Here is a 12363-nt window from a genome sequence, read left to right as displayed (position 1 = left end):
ACACAAAAGATATTATTTCTAACATGCACAATTTTCAATGTAGTCACAGTTGTCACCAAAAATAATTTCTCAGACTTTCCAAGCTAACCTTGGCTTATACATACCAATAATCATGGTGTAAACTGGTAAACCTCTCCAGTGGGCACTATAGAACTGTTTCAAAAGTCTCCAAATCTGCATTCCCTTTACTTTTTTATTAATTTTTATTGGAGTATAGTTGCTTTACAATGTTGTGTTCATTTCTGCTGTGCAGGAAAGTGAATCATTTACACGTGTACATATATCCACTCTTTTTCAGATTTCTACTCACTGAATAGAGTTCCCTGTGCTATACAGTAGGTTCTCACTAGTTATCTATTTTATACATAGTAGTGTATGTATGTCAATCCCAATATCCCAATTCATCCCACTCCTCCCTCCCCCCTTGGTAACCATAAGTTTGTTCTCTATATCTGTGACTCTATTTCTGTTTTGCATATAAGTTCATCTGTACCATTTTTCTAGATTCCACATATATGCGTTAATATATATTTGTCTTTCTCTTTCTGACTTACTTCACTCTGTATGACAATCTCTAGGCCCATTCACGTCTCTGCAAATGGCACTATTTCATTCCTTTTTATGACTGAGTAATATTCCATTGAATATATGTACCACATCTTTATCCATTCCTCTGTCAATGGACATTTAGTTTGGTTCCATGACCTGGCTATTGTAAATAGTGTTGCAATGAATGTCGGGATGCATGCACCCTTTCAAATTCTGGCTTTCTCCAGATATATGCCTAGGAGTGGAATTGCTGGGTCATATGGTAGCTCTATTTTTAGTTTTTTAAGGACCCTCCATGCTGTTCTCCATAGTGGCTGTACCAATTTATATTTTTACCAACAGTGTAGGAGGGTTCCCTTTTCTCCACACCCTCTCTAGCATTTGTTTGTAGATTTTTTGATGATGATCATTCTGACCCGTATGAGGTGATACCTCATTGTAGTTTTGATTTGCATTTCTCTAATAATTAGTGATGTTGAGCATCTTTTCGTGTGTTTGTTGGCCATCTGTATGTCTTCTTTGGAGAAATGTCTTTTTAGGTCTTCCGCCCATTTTTTGACTGGGTTGTTTGTTTTTTTTGACATAGAGCTGCGTGAGCTGTTTGTATATTTTGGAAATTCGTTTCTTGTCAGTTGCTTTGTTTGCAAATATTTTCTACCATTCTGAGGGTTGCCTCTGCATTCCTTTTAATCCAGAAATTATAAAAATAAGAACTCAACCTAAGAAAATAATTAGGAGAAGGTTCAAAGTTTTCCTAAAAGGAAAAGTTATCCAACAGTTTTTATAGAAGCAAAATATCAAAAACAATATTAAATGTCCAACTACAGCCATGGAAAATTATATAATATAAAAACACTTATGGATATTAACATCATAATCATGGTTTATAATGAAACGGAAGAAGTTTGTTATAAAATAGTATGTAAAGTGATCTAAATGTGTGCTTGTTTGTGTGTGGACACACAGTTATGGAGGACCTGCAAGGACAAACCCCAAGGTATTAACAGTGGCTATTCTAGGTGATAAGACTGTAACTCTTATTTCTTCCTTTTCACTTATCTGTGCTTTCTATTTTATTTTTTCACAATGAATGTTGCTTTTACAACTTTTTTTAAGAGTCATTTTAATCGCTTTAAAAATTATAGTTTTAGCTTTTAGGAAATTTGCTCACAATCTCCAAAAGAGTAGCCTACAATTTAGGTCTGCTGCCAGAGGTGGTGGGATGCTTTAGCCATTTTGTCTTAATAAAGAGGTTTTGAGTCTCCAACTTAACATTTTATATCCTTGTAAGTTAGTTCATAATGTGTACTATTTTAAAAAGCTCAAAATTTCATAACTTGAAGAATTACAGTATGCCCCTCTCGTTCTTTTCATTTTCTCTTGGTCCCCTCCCCCTTGCATTTGTAATTGATTTGATGAGAGTTGGTTTAACTGAACTCTGAAGTCTACCAACGCTCCAAAGTCTCACATACACACACAAATTTGCCCAATGCATTGTTTAATAAAATCATTTCTTACTAAAAGTTTTGACTCAATTTACAATGCCTAACTATTGGTTTCTAAGATGACATTTTGCCACCTAAAACAATAAAAATTCTAAGACTTAAGTTGTATTTTTCTTATTCATCTGTAATTGTTGTCTCCCATTAAAAATATATAGACGCTTCTCCAACAAACCTACATTAAGTCCATTTTTTAGAAGAAAAGCTTTCAAGTAACAAAAACTTCCATAGACGTCCATCCCATCATATTTTTTAGTTTAATGGGTAGTGTTTTCCAGAAAATGAAGATTATTGGAAGAAATCTAAGAAAGATGGGAGAAGGGTCACCATACATCATGAACTTTCAAATAGAATTCCACGTTCAAATATTTTGATTTTCAGCCTTTTAGTTTGGAAAAAGTTATTTTCTGAGGACTACAACTAAGATCCCAAACAGCAGCCAATGAGAGGCATCTTTGATCTGTTTGCAGGAAGGACAATCAACCTCACTATTAAAATCTCAATTTTTTTTTAATCAGACCTTTTGCTTAAGGCTAGAATGAAAATTATAGCCACGCACAGTTTTAATCTATAAAAATACTGAAATAACAGAATCGAGAGGAAAATGTCAATAGGAGTGTACAAGAATTTTGTATCACAGAGTCGCCTTCTAGCAGTGTCAATGTGGGCTCGGTACTTAGCCCTGAAAATTCTCAGCATCCTCATTGGTAAAAAGGACCCCACAAGGTCATGGTAGGGATCAAATGGGATGATCCATGTGAAACTCTTCATGGAGTAGCTGACACATAGCAAGCTCTCCATAAACACAGGTCATCATCATTTCTGAGGCATCACCCTCTCTGTTCTATAGACTGGGTATTGGGATGTACTGGATGTAGATCATAAGACACCAAAAAGATGGCAACTCCTATGAATTTCATAATGATTTTCAGTGGTAAATGAAGTGCTGTTCTGTCCTCTGTATACCACAGTCTGACCTTGAAAGTGTTTTCCAGACTCCGATGAAAGTCACGGGAGCTCAGGTCTGCAATCAGAAAAGGAATGTGGCTCTTAAAAGCTTTCACAGACCACAGATATGGGGTAGCTAACTTATCAAGAGGAAATGGGCTCTGGTTTTCTTTGCAGGACTCAGATCCAGGAGCTGCAACATTGAGTCACCAGCTTGCTATCTGACCCCAGGCCGGCCACTTAACCTCTCCCTGACCCCATTTCCTTACTTAAAATCAACTCTCTGCTCATGTTCCATTCAAGGAATTATCTCTACCCACAAAAATGGGTAGTTACTAAGGAGTCCCGTAGATTTTGAAAATTAATTATTCAGTGTGTTGGGTTTACAAAATAGAACTGTGAAAGGTTCAGAGATGAATAAGTTCCAGCTCTGCTTTTTGGTACTGTGGTATTATTTTAAGAGCTCTCTTCCTGGAATAAAATCACCAACCCAGACAATAAGCTTTGTCTGACACTGACCCTTGTTGCTGATGAAGCTTTCTTGTGCTGGTATTTCTGGGAGTGACAGAAAGGAAGAGAACAGGAGCCCCTTTGTCAGAATATAGTCAAGAAGGAAATAAATTGTAGTTATTTAAAGAGAGTTTAGGACAAGCTAGGCAGTGTCATTTGTTAGAGAACCAAACTAGGAGCTTGGACTATTGGGTTTCACATTCAACCACCGTCTCCCCACTTGACCTAGGACAACTTACACAGCTATGGGTAGCCAGAGGAGAATTCACTGAAATAATAAGCTGTCCTGACTACCCACTTACACAAAATAAATGTACATCCACACCCCTGAATACTCACTCAGACAATGTCTCACCCTCCCAGGATCTATGGTGAACAGCTTGAATGCAGAGTTATAGTGTGTTTGTTTTCTGTCTCCATTCACACAATGGCTAGCTCCATCAATGCTGTTGACAAAAAGAGTGATAAGGGGAATTAAGTGTCTAAAGTGTCAAATCTAAAAGTAACTGAAGTTTACCCTGTCTGTCAGAGTTTTATAAACATCAACCATCTTCAATAAAAACTTTATGAAATATTCCACACCTTTTCCTGCCTTCTTGCTGTATTGACGTCAGCCACATCACCATTAACTCGTTTCCTGGCCTATAATAATTTTTCTGTTTCCTCACTTGCTACCAGAAGCAGCCCTTCCTCCTTCTAATTTGGTCCTTTTAAGCTACTGAGAAATCAAATTAACAAGGTGTATCATTAAAAGTTAGGTTCAGCTGTGAGTAACAGAAACCCAACTGCAATAGCTTAAATGCAAAGGTGTATTCACTTGTATAAAGGTAGTGTGGAAGTAAGCAATCCAGGCAGGAGGACTCCACAACGCTATTAGATGCCTCTGTCTTTTCTCTGCCCTTTGTGACTTGTCATACTCTAAAACGGCTCTGGAGTTCTAACCATTACAGTCCCATTCCAAGCAGCAGAAAGAAGGAACGGGGAATAATCAAAGGATAGGACATTCTTCTTACTGTCCTAAAAGTTCTAACAACATTTCTGTTACAGTTTGTGGACCAAAACAGCCATTTAACTATACGTAACTAAAATAGAGGCATGATTTTCCAGACCAGCGTATTACATATATACTCAAAGTCTCTAAAGGCTTCTGTTTATTTTATTATTTCCTTGTTCTTAAGATGTAGAGATTGCTGGAAATCTGACCTTCTGATAAGCCACAATTACCCTGAATTCTCAGGAATGGAGCTTTAAAAGTAAAGTGTTATCACTGTGTGTGGTGCTGGGTGAAATCTGGAAGGCAGACAAGATCTCATCCCCTCTGTAAATTCTAAGGCCATCTTTTACAATCTCTTTAAACCCATGCCTTCTTTTAAAAACATAAACTCATCCACCTTCCTTTATTGTTATTTGAAAAAAATTTAAAAGTATTAAGATTTGAAATAACTCAGGTCATGATAATTTTAGAATATACTTCAAAATATACACATACCAGCGGAGGTCCTAAATTCACACCTGCCACTCTACCACCACCTGCTCTGAGAAGCATTATTCAAAGGAGAGCCAGGCAAATGATAGACACAAGATGTTGGTAGATGAATTTACAAGAGGCTTGGGAAGACTGAGAAGATAAATGGGCCCATGTCTCTGGGCCCAAATCTGGTTATTTGGCCAGCTGATTTAACTGGCCACCAAATTGGAAAGGTAATCTAGAGATCTGGTCCAAACTGGCTCTCAAGCTTATTGATTCAATCTGACTAAAACAGACATTAAGGCTAATGAACCCACATTAAATAGATAATGCATTGAAACCAAAGGCAAGGAGATGTCATATCTAATAGAAAAGAGAGTTGTGGAAAAGCATATTTAGAGCTTCCAATTACATGTGGATGATTCCTTGCATTTGAGGGACCCAGCAACATTGTTGAATGAATGAGTGGACTTGATACACTGGTAAGCAGAGAACAGGAGATGATGAGAATGAGATGATCAGATGAAAGGAACTTCAACTATTTTGTGGTTTACAACATGTAGACAGAAAATCCCAGAGAGAGCATTGCAAATGTCTTCAACTCCTTATGTGCAATAAGCACTTTGCTATAAATTGAACAAAGAAAAATACAATCACTGTCATAATGGGGTGATAGGGAGTACCAGAATATACCCAAGAGTCCACAAACTACCACAAGGAAATCTCACAAAAGAAACTTCTCAATCTCCCAGGCAAATACTCAAAATCTAGTAGGGAGAGAACAGCTTCAGGTTTCTAGCTCTTTGGAGCATTTCCCAGGTGAAATGCTTTCCAAAGGTTTCCACCAAAGTAGCCCTTGAAGACAGAAAAGGGAGATTGCCAGAGCCTTGAAGGTTCCCTAGCACATCTCAAAGCAGTGCCCAGCCTCAAGCCTGGAATTTCTTTGAAGTTTTCACTTAAATATGCATACAAGTTGTATTCTATCCAATACATAGCATTTGTTTTCATTTTCTAATTTTCACTGACATTAAAGTGTGATTGCCATATATCCTCCATGCCGCCTCACATCCTGGGAGTACAAATGACCCATTTTAAAAACTGAAAATCCAACCTGCAAATAACACAGAGGGTTACTGTGCTTAACATTGCTTGAATGTTTTTATGTTCCATTTAGGTAATTGTTAATGGGGTTAAAAAACTCTCAGCCCTTGGGGTATTTCTAAATTATATTCTGCCATCACATGTAGCCAGGCATCCCCTTACTTCAGGAGCTGAGGGTACAAATAGGGACTGACTAGGTATTGTAAGCTCTCAGATGATAGTTATCATCCACTTAAGGGTAATGAAGAAAAGGGATTTTATGGAATAGCATCCCTGAATGATCACTAACATAGAACCAGAACTACGTTTTTTGAACAGAAGTAATGTACAAACTCCTTTCAAAGGAAAATTACCCTATAATTTGAAGTGCAGACCCATGCATTTTGACTTATATGGAATCTATCAGAATGCTACTAAATGTTAAAAATAAAATCATATCAATAAAACTAAAAGTTGGTTCTTTGAGAAGATAAACAAAATTGATAAACCATTAGCCAGAGTCATCAAGAAAAAAAGGGAGAAGGCTCAAATCAATAGAATTAGAAATGAAAAAGGAGAAGTAACAACTGACACTGCAGAAATACAAAAGATCATGAGAGATTACTACAAGCAACTCTATGCCAATAAAATGGACAACCTGGAAGAAATGGACAAATTCATAGAAATGTACAAGCTGCCAAGACTGAATCAGGAAGAAATAGAACATATGAACAGACCAATCACAAGCACTGAAATTGAAACTGTGATTAAAAATCTAACAACAAACAAAAGCCCAGACCAGATGGCTTCACAGGCGAATTCTATCAAACATTTAGAGAAGAGCTAACACCTATCCTTCTCAAACTCTTCCAAAATATAGCAGAGGGAGGAACACTCCCAAACTCATTCTATAAGGCCACCATCACCCTGATACCAAAGCCAGACAAGGATGTCACAAAGAAAGAAAACTACAGGCCAATATCACTGATGAACATAGATGCAAAAATCCTCAACAAAATACTAGCAAACAGAATCCAACAGCACATTAAAAGGGTCATACACCATGATCAAGTGGGGTTTATTCCAGGAATGCAAGGATTCTTCAATATACACAAATCAATCATTGTGATACACCATATTAACAAATTGAAGGAGAAAAACCATATGATCATCTCAATAGATGCAGAGAAAGCTTTCGACAAAATTCAACACCCATTTATGATAAAAACCCTACAGAAAGTAGGCATAGAGGGAACTTTCCTCAACATAATAAAGGCCATATATGACAAACCCACAACCAACATCGTCCTCAATGGTGAAAAACTGAAACCATTTCCACTAAGATCAGGAACAAGACAAGGTTGCCCACTCTCACCACTCTTATTCAACATAGTTTTGGAAGTTTTAGCCACAGCAATCAGAGAAGAAAAGGAAATAAAAGGAATCCAAATTGGAAAAGAAGAAGTAAAGCTGTCACTCTTTGCAGATGACATGATACTATACATAGAGAATCCTAAAGATGCTACCAGAAAACTACTAGAGCTAATCAATGAATTTGGTAAAGTAGCAGGATACAAAATTAATACACAGAAATCTCTGTCATTCCTATACATTAATGATGAAAAATCTGAAAGTGAAATTAAGAAAACACTCCCATTTACCACTGCAACAAAAAGAATAAAATATCTAGGAATAAACCTACCTAAGGAGACAAAAGACCTGAATGCAGAAAATTATAAGACACTGATGAAAGAAATTAAAGATGATACAAATAGATGGAGAGATATACCATGTTCTTGGATTGGAAGAATCAACATTGTGAAAATGACTATACTACCCAAAGCAATCTACATATTCAATGCAATCCCTATCAAACTACCACTGGCATTTTTCACAGAACTAGAACAAAAAATTTCACGATTTCTATGGAAACACAAAATTTCCCGAATAGCCAAAGCAATCTTGAGAACGAAAAATGGAACTGGAGGAATCAGGCTCCCTGACTTCAGATGATACTACAAAGCTACAGTAATCAAGACAGTATGGTACTGGCACAAAAACAGAAATATAGATCAATGGAACAGGATAGAAAGCCCAGAGATAAACCCACGCACATATGGTCACCTTATTTTTGATAAAGGGGGCAGGAATGTACAGTGGAGAAAGGACAGCCTCTTCAATAAGTGGTGCTGGGAAAACTGGACAGGTACATGTAAAAGTATGAGATTAGATCACTCTCTAACACCATACACAAAAATAAGCTCAAAATGGATTAAAGACCTAAATGTAAGGCCAGAAACTATCAAACTCTTAGAGGAAAACATAGGCAGAAAACTCTATGACATAAATCACAGCAAGATCCTTTTTGACCCACACCCTAGAGAAATGGAAATAAAAGCAAAAATAAACAAATGGGACCTAATGAAACTTCAAAGCTTTCGCAAAGCAAAGGAAACCATAAACAAGACCAAAAGGCAACCCTTAGAATGGGAGAAAATATCTGCAAATGAAGCAACTGACAAAGGATCAGTCTCCAAAATTTACAAGCAGCTCATGCAGCTCAATAACAACAACAAAAAAAACCCAATGCAAAAATGGGCAGAAAACCTAAATAGACATTTCTCCAAAGAAGATATACAGCACTTCCCTGGTGGCACAGTGGTTGAGAGTCCGCCTCCCGATGCAGGGGACACAGGTTCGTGCCCCGGTCCGGGAATATCCCACATGCCGCATAACGGCTGGCCCGTGAGCCATGGCCGCTGAGCCTGCACATCCAGAGCCTGTGCTCCGCAACGGGAGAGGCCACAACAGTGAGAGGCCTGCGTACCGCAAAAAAAAAAAAAGAAGATATACAGATTGCCAACAAACACATGAAAGAATGCTCAACATCATTAATCATTAGAGAAATGCAAATCAAAACTACAATGAGATATCATCTCACACCAGTCAGAATGGCAATCATCAAAAAATCTAGAAACAATAAATGCTGGAAAAGGTGTGGAGAAAAGGGAACACTCTTGCACTGCTGGTGGGAATGTGAATTGGTACAGCCACTATGGAGAACAATATGGAGGTTCCTTAAAAAACTACAAATAGAACTACCATATGACCCAGCAATCCCACTACTGGACATATACCCTAAGAAAACCAGAATTCAAAAAGAGTCATGTACCAAAATGTTCATTGCAGCTCTATTTACAATAGCCAGGAGATGGAAGCAACCTAAGTGTCCATTGACAAATGAATGGATAAAGAAGATGTGGCACATATATACAATGGAATATTACTCAGCCATAAAAAGAAATGAAATTGAGTTATTTGTAGTGAGGTGGATGGACCTAGAGTCTGTTATACAGAGTGAAGTAAGTCAGAAAGAGAAAGACAAATACCGTATACTAACACATATATATGGAATCTAAGAAAAAAAAAATGTCATGAAGAACCTAGGGGTAAGATGGGAATAAAGACACAGACCTCCTAGAGAATGGACTTGAGGATATGGGGAGGGGGAAGGGTAAACTGTGACAAAGTGAGAGAGTGGCATGGACATATATACACTACCAAACGTAAAATAGATAGCTAGTGGGAAGCAGCCGCATAGCACAGGGAGATCAGCTCGGTGCTTTGTGACCACCTAGAGGGGTGGAATAGGGAGGGTGGGAGGGAGGGAGATGCAAGAGGGAAGATATATGGGAACATATGTATGTGTATAGCTGATTCACTTTGTTATAGAGCAGAAACTAGCACACCATTGTAAAGCAGTTATACTCCAATAAAGACGTAAAAATAAATAAATAAATAAAATGAAAGCATAAACCTTTGTATTAACTATTTCTGCTTATGTCCTTATACAGCTACAAAATTAAATATTTTATATATTAAGTGAAAACAAGATCAACAAATTATGATTAACAGCTTTAATTTTATATAACAAATGATGTTGTGTATAAAATAAATCTTTCAATGTGAATACAATTCTGTTTATTACAAATGGTATTTTTTGAATCACGGTATTTACACTTGAGCACAAAAATTGCAGAATATCACTGTTACAAATTCCTCATCCAGATAACCAAGAATACTCTTTAAAAAAATTTTAGTTCTCATCAAAGTGAATTTAAAATTTTTTAATTATCATAAAACATACCTAGACTTCTAAGAGTCTAAGACTTCTAAGATGTTCATAGACTACTACTTCCCCACCCTTACTTTAGATGCTTTGATCCAGTAAGAGGAATAAAGAAATATAAATGTGATGAGAGTGTTACCAGGCTTTTACTCCAGAATCAGATCCCTGCCCCTCCCTCGAATGGAAATCAACTGCTCTTATCTGAGTTTCAGCCTCAACCACAAAAGGAGGAAACTGCAAAGAGGAAAACAAGAACTACTTAGAACCAGCTAGGCCCAAGATGGGGGAAGACCTGATTTCCAGTAGACCTTGAACCACTTTATATACTCATTGTAGTACATTAGCATGCTAAATGACACACCCACCAGCATCATGACAATTGAAAACTGCCATGACAACAACGGGAAGAGCCCATACAAGGACTGAAAAGGAGTGTTGCCTCAGTTCCAGGTCCAAACCACAGCCCTGTTTTCATATAAGTCATGAACATTCCTCTCTCTCTTTACTCAGTTCCTTCCCTTTTACCTCGATCCTCCTATATATATGGTGTTTCAGCCCAAATGGGGTTGAGAAGTTGATTTGCAAACTAAATTCCAGCTTCTCCATTCTCTGGCTATTGAATAAAGCTTGTGCTGTTTCAGTCTCAGCATCAGTTTCATTACTGGCTCTGCAAATCCAAGTGGGAAAAGAACCTCCCCAGCTGAGACAAGGGGTCTTGGCCCTGCCTAGGACCTCAGGGCAGGTCCAGGTGATCAATTCAGTAACAAGAATTCCTATCATGATGTATTGTTCTATTTACCTGTCTCCAGCACTAAAGAGAATGTTCCCTAAAGAAATTCAGTCTGGTCAATCATTGTATTCCTAGGTTCTTGTGTAGTGTCTGGCACATAGAAGGCCCTAAAAATATATTTGGTGAATGAATTTCATAGAATTCTATATAAGAGTTTCAATCTAGGTGCTGATCAACAGAGTAAGGAAAAGCTACCCTAAAAGTCAAGAGAAGATGTGCAATGATTAAAACCTTGGATATCATCAAGAAAGACTTATCTCCCATCCAGAAGGATGACCTGTCACTAGATGATCACAGCAGTAGCTGGGATGTAGGAAAGGCCTGGGAAATGACTAGAGTTAATTGTGTTGCCAGAAGTTTTGGAGGAAATTGTGGTCCTGAAACCTGAGGCTATCAGTGACTTGGATTGGCTTATATTTTATCTTCTTAAAAGGCTCTTTCTGGAACTCAAGGGGATACATAGTTATGTTTGTTAAATAGTTTTCAAATTATATGAATGCTAAACTTAAAAGGGAGATGGAACTAGTCATTTAAATCTATCTTTTAAGTATTAACAGTAGCATAATTTTGAAATATGTTGATCACATAGGGTTTATTATACTAATTTCATTTTCTTACCAATTGAAGAGAAGCTGGAAAAGGCATTAATTAACCAGGAGAGCCAAATTTCTTTTCTTTTCTTTTTGGCCAAAATTCCTTGAACATAAAAATAATCTTATATTTTACTAGGCACAAATTATAAAAATAAGTAAGTGAAATGGAAAACCGATCTCCTTTTAAAGGAGACAGAAGATAAGTTTTTGTGTATATGAAAAAAATTAGAATTCAATGTGTATTTTGCAGTCTTTTCTCCATCTCTGAAGAAGATAAATAGTAATATATTCTCTATTCTCTAAGGTCTAACAACTGATAGCCTTACTTGTTTTATCTGTCCTAAGGAATGGGTATGACAAGAGAAACAGACCATACGATCTGGTAAGGATGGAGGAAATTACATAAATATAATTTCTTTCTCTGTGTAATTTAAGACACAAAGGAGAATTTGTTTTAACTAAAGGCTTTCCATAGTGAGCATTTATGATTTAAATATTACTTTCTTTTCATGCTAACTTACTCAAATTCGCTTTTATGTCTTAAAATATGACCCAATTGCAATGGTAGATTTCTAAACGATAAATCCAGAGCTCTAGAATGGGGTCTATGAGCATAATTTTCTTGCTGGGTTGCTATTCAATCACTCAGTCAAAAAATTGTTTGGGGCATTCACCATGTGTCTACACATGTTCTTATCTATATTTTTCTTGATCTTGATTTTTTTATTTTTATTTTTAAAAATTTATTAACATCTTTATTGGAGCATAATTGCTTTACATTGCTGTGTTAGCAT

This window comes from Monodon monoceros, unplaced genomic scaffold (genome assembly GCF_005190385.1).
Source record: "Monodon monoceros isolate NGI ecotype Baffin Bay Population unplaced genomic scaffold, NGI_Narwhal_1 Super_Scaffold_6, whole genome shotgun sequence".
In the NCBI taxonomy this organism is placed as follows: Eukaryota; Metazoa; Chordata; class Mammalia; order Artiodactyla; family Monodontidae; genus Monodon; species Monodon monoceros.
Note: the sequence above shows the minus strand (reverse complement) of the source record.